Raw genomic sequence first — 11,192 nt, 5'->3', positions numbered from 1 at the left:
GTCTGTGATATTTATTATGGCAGCCCTAGCAAACTAGTACAGAGCAGAAGAGTTACAGTATCAAAATAAAATATTTAGGAGGATGCATTTATAAGAATCCGGAAGTTTGAGAGTATAGGAACTGGACCGGACAGGACCGTTTGTCCTGTCAGCTCCTGAGGTCAGGGATGGCTCAGTTTCCTCTGAATCCTCAAAGCCTTCAGGTAGCACAGTACCTGAAATGGAATGTGTCCTCAAGAATTATGTGGTGGGTCTGGGCACCGCACTTTGAGAACACATGATTCAAGGTGTTTGTAGGGAAGTGAGGGATAAAGGGCCAAGGATGCCTTGGAAATCTAGAACATAAATGCCGGGTACACGGCAGATGGTGAATTAACGTTTGTTGAATGGACCAACGAATCTAAAATTCTGTAACTATTTGCTTAACGAATGAGCGTGGTGGTGTGGAGAGGAAAAGGGGAGATTACATGATCTAGAGGGAGAAAGAGCACAACGCACTTTTTGGAAACAAAATCTGCTTTCAAGGTCTGGTTTTGCCCCTTATCAGCTGTGGATTTAGTTCCGCTGAGCCTCAGTTTCATCAGTAAGATGGGAATAATGATGTATAGATTTATGGCAATAAACTGGACTCAATGAAATTATGGGAATAAAATCTTCAATAGGGTTTTTGGAACATAGCGGTGAAGAAAACATGAAGACTCATCATAAAATCAGTTGGTGTATTTTGAGGGGAATATCTCAGGCGACATAAGTGGAAATGCAAATTTAAATTAAGACAGGTTAAGTGTAAACTACAGACGTGTTTGGGAGCTTTTCATTCATTCAACTACGATTTAGTGAGAGCCCGCTATCCCAACTAAGGAAACTGTGGACAGTAAATATTGCCTAATACATCTGAGGGGACGAAGATCCAGATCAATAGAAAATGAGGTCAGGCATAATTGTTCAGTACACTATGGCTTCCGAGTGTGAGGTTCTTCCGATGGGCTAAAAAGGAGCCTACGCGTGCCTATTGGAAAGAATCTTGGAGAACTAGCGACCCCGGGCGAAGAAAACTGAAGCCCCAAAATTACCCGCCTGCGGAAAGAAATTAGGAAATTCCTGTAGAATCTGCTTGTGCCCTGTATTTCGTCGCCCTCTTAGCGCAGTGGGCAGCGCGTCAGTCTCATAATCTGAAGGTCCTGAGTTCGAGCCTCAGAGAGGGCAGCTTTTGCAAGGAAAGCTTATTTTCCTGGTACCTGTTGTAGCTGTAATTCCCACTCCCTTTACAGCTGGGGCATAATTGCTTCTTTTCTAAAATATCAAGCAAGTGGAATTGCGTCGGGCCCAGAGCTTTCCCACAGTAGCTGTCTATGGGTGCTCGTTTGACACGCGCTCGCGGCTCCGCGCAGTGGCTGTTTCTGGATGAGTCTGGAGACTCCGCCTGCAGTCCTGTGCTGGCTCCACCTTGGCAGGGGTGGAGCTCAGGAATGTTGAGTGGCCCCGAAAAACCAGGTGGAACATAAGACTTCTAGTCCGGAAAAAACTCCCGCACGCCTCAAATAGCCAATAGCGGGGTGGGGGCTGGGGATAGCAGAATTTGTAACCAGCTCACCTGGGAGGCAGCGGCCTGCAGGGTCCGCGTCCGCATTCTCCGGCTTTGCTCCTTTCTTCCCTCTGGGTGGGCAACCGTCGCTTCCCAGTTGATCACCTCAGAGCTGTACGCTTGGGTGCAGATGTGGAATACATTGATCTTCTTATTTTTATGTTTTTATTTTTATGGTACACAGACGACAGGGAATCACTGATCTGTTTTCCCCCAAATGGTTCCCTGGCGGGGGCTGGCAATATCTTTATATCTTTGACCGACATCCAACAGACTGTATGTGTGCGATGCGGGAAAACCGAGGAGCGACCAGGGGCGGGAACTCCGAGCAGGTGCTCAAAGACGAAGAAAATCTGTGCTGGGCTGGGGTGGTCACTTTCTTCTCAGAGATGCAGAGTGCTACACGGCGGGTGGGAGGGTTACAGGAGCCGAGGGAAGTTAATTTTATGACAAGAAGACCTCTCCGCTGCTTGGAACTGGGGATTCAACCTGGGAAACAAGGAAAGCCGATGACGCGAACCTAGAGAAGCTAAAAAGAGAAGCTAGAAGCGGGAACGAGAGAATTTGGGGGAACAGATCCGGGCTTGGAGAGGAAATTGCAAAGCGCCAGTCAGCCGAAGGAAGGTTCTGATACCCAGTGGAATTTATAGAAAATAAATTCAGAAAGAGAGAAAGAAGGAGAGTGGTTGGCAGTCTGTCCTCAACGAGGTGTTATATCCGCCTGCCAGGGATCCCATCATCACTGGTCCTGAATCTAACTGGCGTTTCATCTGTAACGCCAGTCCTGAACAATAGTCTCAGAAATCCTTCAAACTCATGTGCCACACACAGAACCCGAGACAGTTTTTTCTCCTTTGTTGTAGAGGCTCCTTGAGATAGAAATGAATATACAAAAATGTCTCAGCAGAAAGTACTGAAGAGCAATCCCACCCCATCCATTCTCAGAGCCTAAAATCAAGCTAGTCAGAGGAAGGGATTTACAGAGCAGGACTGCATTTTGGCTGGCCTTCACACCCTCTTCAAATGGAGCCCAAGCTCCACATTCTGAGGATGACACCCAGGACATGAGGGGGCCCTGAGAAAGGGCTGTTCCCTCCGCAAACTCAAAGTGATGCACACAGCCTGGAGGAGATGAGAAAATTATCGCAAGTCTTTCAGATTCACAAATGCCATGTTCCCTTAGTTTTAAGGCCACGAAGGTCAAGTAAGGACCCAAATAACTACCAAACATCTCAGAGAACGCTTTGGGCAAGAGTGCAGAGGCAATCAATTGCCTTGTTCCCGTTACAGTTCGTAGTTACTAATTTCACGAAAGAGAGCACGTCACACCTGGGGCAAGCCACAGCGGGAACTGCCAGATTAATTAGCACAGATATCCCAGAATGTTCTGCAGCTCTTGTATTTTAAGGAAGTTATGATTACGGACTGACTGTTGATGAGTCAACAGTTGAGGAGGAGGAGGTTTTGGGGCTGTCCATTCCAGGCTCCATGTTCACACTACGGCACCACCATTCCTAGGGTGTCTAGACATGTATAAGTGCAAAAACCATGTATATAGAGAAAATGATTTATGTATATGTCAGAGCACTTTCAAGTTTAAAAATTTCAATAAGCACTTTTTTTTTTTTTTTTTTTTTGAGAGTGCGGTGGTGCGATCTCGGTTCACCGTCACCTCCGCCTTCCAGGTTCAAGAGGTTCTCCTGCCTCAGCCTCGCGACTAACTGGGATTACAGACGAGCACTACCACGCCCAGCTAATTTTGTGTTTTTAGTAGAGACAGGGTTTCCCGTGTTGGCCAGGCTGGTCTCAAACTCCTGGCCTCAAGTGATTCCCACCTCCCACCCCGCCACACCCCCACCTCGGCTTCCCACCGAGCCTGGCCTAATAAGCACTTTTTTTAAGTTTTAAAATTTTAATGAAATATTTCAGACTTTAGATAGGAAAGGGAATGAGATAATTTTTTGTCAGTTTTTCCAGGTTGCTGAACAAAATAATTACCAGAAAGAAATCAATATTTAGCTGTAATTTTTGATGCTACAAGACCGGTCTGGAGACAGTGTTCAGGCAGTGTCTGGAGAGTATTGTTTAGGCTCCTGCTTCCTCACCCAGTCCCCTCCAACAACACTGTTGGTCCATTATGCTTCCCACTGTCCTTAGTCCATCTCATCCATGAATAGGCCATCAGCTCCCCCAGACCAGCAGCAGTGGGCTTTCCTTTGAAATCTGGAGGGTCTGGAGGGCTGCTCAAACTTCCCTTGACTTAGTTATCTCAGAGCATTGTGATGGAAAAGAAACATCCCATGCAAGTAGACTGCACTAGGTTGTGAACTGGAAGGAAGTTTGGAAAGGAGGGATACCCATTACACATTTCGCTTTCTTGAACTCCGCCGTGGAGATAAGGACGAAATCAACGCTTGAGAGAACTAGGAAATTTTAGGGCCATGTTTGTATGTGTGTTAAGTACTTGTTAACAAATTGGTAATAGATCATATATATGATCTAATACTAACTTTTTTTCTGATTGTCACCCATACAAAAAAAAAATTTCTCTTAATGGCTGATTATAAAAAATAAACTAAAATCTACAGATTTTTATGTTTTTTAAGACTCTTTTCATCCATAAAAGGTCCCTGGTCTTTCTTTTATTGATATTAGTTTTTAAAATTGATAGACATTATGTTTTAGAGAAGTTCTGGGTTTAAAGAAAAATTGATCAGAATACATAGAATTTCCATAAACTCCATCACTCTCCCTCTCTTACAATTTCCCCTATTATTAACATCTTGCATCATTGTGGTGCATGTGCTACAATTGGTAAACCAATAATTATTAATACACCAATATTAGCACTAATGTGTGGTTCCGCTGCCATTCATAAATACATGTATATATAACTCATATATTTGTGTGTTGATAAAGGAAATGATGCACAAAAATTAGAAAATAACATTGAAAGAATGAACATAAAAGTAAACATGAAGAGATTCTCAAATGCACAGTTTAGAAACGAATCAAAAGTATATCTTCAAGCTCCTTAGAATATAATGACATATTTCTAAGGATTCTGTAGAAACTGCTTTCTAATTTTAAATTATACCTTTAAATACCCAAGTTACAAAGCATTAGAATAAATCAGTGCATTAAATATACGAAGTAAGAAAAAGAAGGAAAAAAAAAAAGAAAAAGAAGAAGAAGAAGATCAGCAGCCTGATAGAAAGCCAGAAAATAGAATGGTGAAGGAAACACAGGAATTAACTAGAAAATAGCAAAATCTGATTGGTCATTTAAAAAAAAAAATGTAAAATTGTCAGTCAAATGTAAAAAATAAATAAATAAATAAATGGATATGGAGAAAGCACAAAGAAAAACCAAAATACATTAGTGAATGCTATTATTAAGATTTGAGAAATGTGGCAGGATGATGTTTTTAAGTATTGCTTTGTGTTTTATCTCCCTGTTTCCTTATACCACCCACCTCATCTGTTCAAGGTAGTAACTGTATTTTATAGAACCTTAACTCTACACATGGGGATGAAGTGAGTTGAGCACAGTCTACACAGACTACATAGACTACATAGTGTTTTGGTACTCAGGAAGCTCCCAATCTAGGGGAGAGAAAAACAAACGAATAACTTAAAGACATACTTTCCGGAGGAGACGATATTTGTGAAGATATAGCAGGAACTGAGAGATCGTGTGGCATCACTTTTAGCTGTACTTGCCGAAAGACGGGAAATTTGCCTTGAGACCTGGGTACCTAGAAGTGCCAAACCTGAGGCAGGAGTGGAAAAGAAGGGAGGCTGGAAGCAGGGGCAACAAGACTCTTGTATGGGGAGCAGGGAAACACGGGCTCCAGGGAGGCGGCGGGTTCCTCTGATCTTCTCCCAGGTAAGAAGCACCGATGTCGTCAACAGGAGAAAGAACGTGGTATACAGACCAAGAGACATAAACCAGACAAGAAGCTGGAGAATGCGGGCGTCGATCCCGCTACCTCTCGCATGCTAAGCGAGCGCTCTACCGCCTGAGCTAATTCCCCACTGGGGGAACGCCGCACCCCACCCATTTTCCTGATTATTAGGAGCCTGCCGGGACTCTGGGCCGCCAAACCCCTGATAGGACAAGATTGAGGGCGGAGCTTCTCAGATACTGCCTCGAGCAAAGTTCTATGAGCCTGACAGTGTGAAGAATAGGGATTTCCAAAGAAGGTCATGAGGGAGACCTCTCTCCTCACTTCCCGGTTTCGCCTTCCTCATCTCTCGGAAGTAGAGAGCACATTCCAGACGGAGAAGCACCACCCGGAACTGCCTGGCTAGCGGGCATGGCTCTTGCAGCCTGCTCTAGAGTTGTGATCGTCACCTGCTCCTTGCAGGCAAGGCCGCCCGGAAGTAGTGGGGCGCCTTCTCCCAGCCCCAGAGCCTTACGCCATACGCGCCGCATCTTCAAGAGCACTTTCCTCCTGTAGGACTCAGAAAGCGATAGAGAACCTTGGAGGAGCTGAGAAAGAGAAAGCTTGAGAATTTTACTCTCCATCTGTGGAGTCATTCCTGAAGCACTTCTTCAGCACCAGGCACAGTGGATGAGGCCAATGATCCACATAGAAACTGCCACAACAACAAGTAGTAGTACTGTGCAATTGTCGTCTAGGCCCTATTTTGGATGCTGTACACATACTAATATTAATGCAGGTAAAATGCCTAGAAATCGTTTCTAATCTTCGGTTTTTTATGTGGAAAAATTATGGAAATTTGTCACCACAGAGCTCAGGGATCTCTCAGGCAAAAGGAAAAACAGATGCAGGCTATACAGTGTCTGCTGTTTAGGTGCTTCCCTTGCCATTCTCCTTCCCTGTCAGCTTCCTCCCCCCTTCTCTTGCTGCATTGGGCACCACACTTGTCCTTCTTACGCCTGTCTAGTTCTTCAATTCCCAGGCCCACCGAAGAAGACTTCCCCTGTAGCCCAGGGGAAGCTACACTAGCTCCACTGCCTTGGAGTTGTAGTGGATTCCAAATCTGCTTTCCACCTATGAAGAATTCTCGTTTAAGACAGTAACATAGTCATTTTTCTCTGAGTATAAGTAGCAGCAAGTAGGATTTTGCCTGATGAAAATTTGCTGAATGGAGAAAGGCTATACAGATAATTTAGAAGCCTCAAAGGAGAGAGTGGCTTCAGATCAGTAAAGACTGAAGAAAGGATTAGAAGCTAGGGTCTAACAAACCCGTAGAAATGTTTTTGCCTGAAAAGGAAATGTGGTTGGGGAAGAGTGGAGGGGCGCTACTTTCAGAGTGATTAGTGGGTGGAGGCATGACCTTCATGGAGCTGCAGGTGGTTTGGGGCAGCTTCAGGTCCCTCCTTCATGGTCCCAGTTTATTAGGAGGGCACATCCTGAGAATGCAAGAGGCTGCTCCTATGGGACAAAAATTCAACAATATGTTCCTTATTTCTGACATTCATTTTTGAGTTCATTTATGAATAAGGAAATAAGATAGAAAAACATGTAATCAATAACATGGTCTTTCTATTACAATTGACAAAGGGCAATGCTGAGAAGTCAAATGGTGTCAGAGAGAGATCTGAGTGATGGGAAAGAAAGAAGGATGGAAAGAGTGGCACGTCCCAGGGACCTACAAGAACTTCCTGGAGTCACCTACACAAAGACCACTCTCTTCAGCATTTTGAGCTCTGCTTTGGCCAGCTGAGCTAAAGTCAACCTATGTGTTGTTAATACAGAGCCTCATGTAGTTTCTTTAAATAGAGGATAGTGTTGCAATTTCAAAAATACATTTTATTTATTTATTTATTTATTTATTTTTTACATTGTGGTTCGTGTTGGAAATTAGAGGAAGACCTAGGTCCCAATTTATTTTGAGCACATTTTGTCACAACGAGCTGTCAGAGAGTTGAATAGAAGGATTGAATGTCACTTTTCTTAGTGAGTGTATCTGACTACTAGAGTTAATATGCTAGTTCCCACCTTCACTTATACTCCTTCCTTACCTCTCTCCTGCATGTCTCTCTTCTAAATACCTGGCCAACTCTCAGATAATCTGATAGAAGACACATTTTCATCCTCTGCCTGACCATGTGTTGTCAATGTAATTAAAAGCAAAAGACTGGCACATTCAAATCTCCTGCTCTTGCCTCGGGACACTGTTTCCAGGCTGTTTCTCATATTTTGTACCCAAAAGGCTAAGGTTTGGTTTCCCCACGAAAATACATTTTATTAACTTCGAGCTGAAGCCCCAAAACCTGTATTTGCAAAACTCATTTGTGACTAATCTCTTCCTTTTTTTGCTTTTCCATGTAATACTATGTATCATTTCCTTAAAAAGAAAAAGATGTACATAACAGGATGACACTGAATTGAATAAAGAGGGGTAAATCCGCTGAAAGTATTTATCAGACACCGTTGGTAGACTAGGGATTAAAAGAAGCTGGAGAATGCAGGCGTTGATCCTGCTACCTCTTGCATGCTAAGCAAGCGCTCTACCACCTGAGCTAATTCCCCCATATTACACTTGTCCTTTCTGCCTGTTCTTATAACCGGGACACAAGTACAAATATCGTTCCATGTCCCACTTAAGTGTCCAGGTTTTCAAACACCTCCGGAAACTTCCTTACCAGGGCGAAGCCAGGAGTGAAGCTTCTGGGAGACGGCCTCAGACCTGGAAGGCAGTGACCATCCTCTGCTTTTTCAATCTGAGTCGGGATCCTGACAAAGAGAGAAAAGATCTCATTAGGAAAGCTCTAGTTCTAATCCGATTTCACTCTCCCATTAGATGAAAGAGAAGGAAGTACCGTCCCTAATTAGCAGTTACCTCAAATGCTCTGTTGAATGCATCACTTTTTGATAACGCAAACCTGGAAATAAACCCAAGTATCTTTTTATCGATTGATCCTTCAAGTAACTTATCTTTATCTAATATCTATGTTACTAATTGTTTCTCCATTCAGGAGATTTGAGATCTGTTGTTTCCTGTTAATCTTTGATAGATTTAATTTGCATTTTTGTACTGATTGATGTTGTTGAACATCTTTTAGTGTGTCTATTGGCCATATAAGTATCTTATTTTGTGAAATGCCTGCTCAAGTTTTTTGCCCTTATCCTTACTGAGTGTTTGTATCACTGAGTTCTAAAATGTGTTTTATATTCTCCATAAAAGTCCTTTGTTATATGTGTATGTAGAACACATAAGATGTATAACAACTGTGTGTGCATATAACATATATTAAATTTCTTTTGAAGTCTTTCAATTTCTTAATATTGTCTTTCAAAGAAAAAGCATTTTAATATTTTATGAAATCCAATGTACCTTTTTTTGTAAGGGCTCATGCTTTCCTGGTCTCTTCTGAAAAAGCTTTGCCTACATCAAATATGTGCAGACTTCTTTTCTTCTTTTCTTCTGCAAGTTTGATATCTTTAACATTAAACTTCATGTATATAAACCATTTTGATTTAATTGTTGTATAGGATGTGAGGTAAGGGTAGGGAATCATTTTTTCCATACTCAGTTGCCTGGAACGATTTGTTTAAAAAGCTCATTAAATAACATTTTACCTGTGTCATAAATCAGTTGACCACAAACGTTGGTCTATTTCTGGACTATCTATTCTATTCCATCAATCTGTGTAAGTATCCCTGAGACAATACCACATTATTTTGATTAGCCTTAGCTTTATAGTAAGTCTTGAAATCACTTGGTGTAAGTCCTGTATCTTTGTTTTTCTTTTCCTAATTATTTTGGTCACTCTAGGTCCTTCAGAATAAGCTTGTCAATTTCTGTAGAAACAAACAAACAAAACAAAGCAAAACAAAACTCCTGCTGGGATATTTGTTGGGATTGTAGTAAATCTACAGATCAACTCAGAGAAAAAAAATGATGTCTTAATAATATTAAACTTTTCAATCTGTGAATATGGCAAAAACACCAATTATTTAGATTTTCCTGAGTTTTTCTCAGCAATCTTTTGTAGATTTCTATGTACAAGTCTTGTGCACATTGACAAGTTTATCTCTAAATATTTCATTTGTTTTAATCCTATTGAAAATGGTAACTTAATTTTCCATTTTTGTTGATGCTAGTACATAGAAATCCAATTAATTTTTGTATATTGTAATCTGTGACATAGCTATATTTACTTATAATGCTTATTTTTGTAGATGCATTAGGATTTTTCGTGTATCTGATTATGTTGTTTGCAAATGAATATATTTTTCTTATTCTAAAATGATTTATTTATTCATTTATTCTTTATTCATGCGTTCCTTACTTTCTGGCACTAGCTACGACTTTCTGTAACATGTAGAAGAAATGAGAACAGATATTTTGCACTTTTCTCCAATATTAAAGGGTACATATTTGTTCTTCCACTATTAACTCTGTTGTTAGTTGTAGGAATTTCTTAAATGCCCATTATTCATCTGAGGAATTTTCCTTCCGTTCTTAGTTTACTGAGATAATTTTTAAAAACCACGAATGAATGGCAAATTTGGTCCAATATTTCTTCTGCATCTAGTGAGATGATTACATGTATTTTTTGTTTTGTTAATGTAGTATATTACATTTAATTGACTTTTCAATGCTTGACTAATTTTTTATTCCCGAGGCAATCTCCCTTAACTCATGGTGCATTATGCTTTATAGATAATGCTGGATTCAATTTGTTAATATTCTAATTCAGTATCTGTTGGTAAGTGTGTCAGAGAAGGGCCTCCAAGTGCGGGACATGCCGGCCGCTTTCACAGCCCAAAGAAACATGGTGAGCACAGTGCTCCCTTCTAAGTGATGGGAACTTCGAGATGCAACAATGAGTCTTTACCTTGGAGGAAATGTCTGAGAATTTCACAGATCCTAAAAACTTTCATTCACGGACCAAGTCGATGAATGGTTTCTGTGTTTCTCTCCCATCCTCTGGAACATGCAGGGCTTAACAAAATCTATACCTTACTTGACACTTCTTGCTCACTGAAGATTTAAATGATACTATCAATACAGTGTACCAATGTTTTGCTGATAGTCCAGACAGTTCAATTCTCTTTGGACTAGATCATGAAAAATTGGGGGACTTGATATACCTCTGGAGCAAGAGCATAAATGCATACTTTTGTCTATTCCATGTGAATATGAACTGTTTCTCTTCCTCCTTCCTGATAGAAATAGAAAAGAATGCATTCCCCAAATCAAAGACTGCATGCCAAAGACCATGCAATTGTTGCTTCTATGTTCATATTGTTTATAACCTGATTAATTTATTAACTTTACATTCCAATTCTGTTTTCTTATGTATTTAAGTAAAAAGTGTTAATTATGAGAAATTCTGCACTATGGCACTGCTAATATTGCAATCTATATCCCAGACTTCGTTTTACCGACAGAAGAAAGAATACCCTCATCAATTTGTCATGTGGAAGAAGGGACATGGGTTTGTAGTGAAATTCATGACTTTTTCTGCCTGAATATTAATTAGCAGAAGCATGTTCCATTTCTTTATATAGACCCACTCTTAGAACCAAGGTGAACTGAGTGAAAAATACACTTGCCTTTTTATTTCTCTTCTCAAACTAACCATTCTTGAATCTACCTTTATCACTTTTCTCCCAGGACCTCCT

General features: G+C 41.0%; 2 non-coding genes across 2 annotated transcripts; one reads left to right on the top strand and one right to left on the bottom strand.

The window, feature by feature from the left end:
- The first annotated feature begins 1,133 nt into the window (after positions 1-1,133).
- TRNAM-CAU lies at positions 1,134-1,206 on the top strand. The gene has a single exon. It is a non-coding gene; the product is annotated as a tRNA-Met (tRNA).
- A 4,342-nt stretch (positions 1,207-5,548) lies between these two features.
- Positions 5,549-5,621, bottom strand: TRNAA-AGC. The gene has a single exon. It is a non-coding gene; the product is annotated as a tRNA-Ala (tRNA).
- Between the last annotated feature and the right edge of the window lie 5,571 nt (positions 5,622-11,192).

Source organism: Papio anubis, unplaced genomic scaffold, assembly GCF_008728515.1.
Source record: "Papio anubis isolate 15944 unplaced genomic scaffold, Panubis1.0 scaffold611, whole genome shotgun sequence".
Classification (NCBI taxonomy): domain Eukaryota; kingdom Metazoa; phylum Chordata; class Mammalia; order Primates; family Cercopithecidae; genus Papio; species Papio anubis.
Note: the sequence above shows the minus strand (reverse complement) of the source record. Positions and strands in the feature narration are given on the sequence as shown.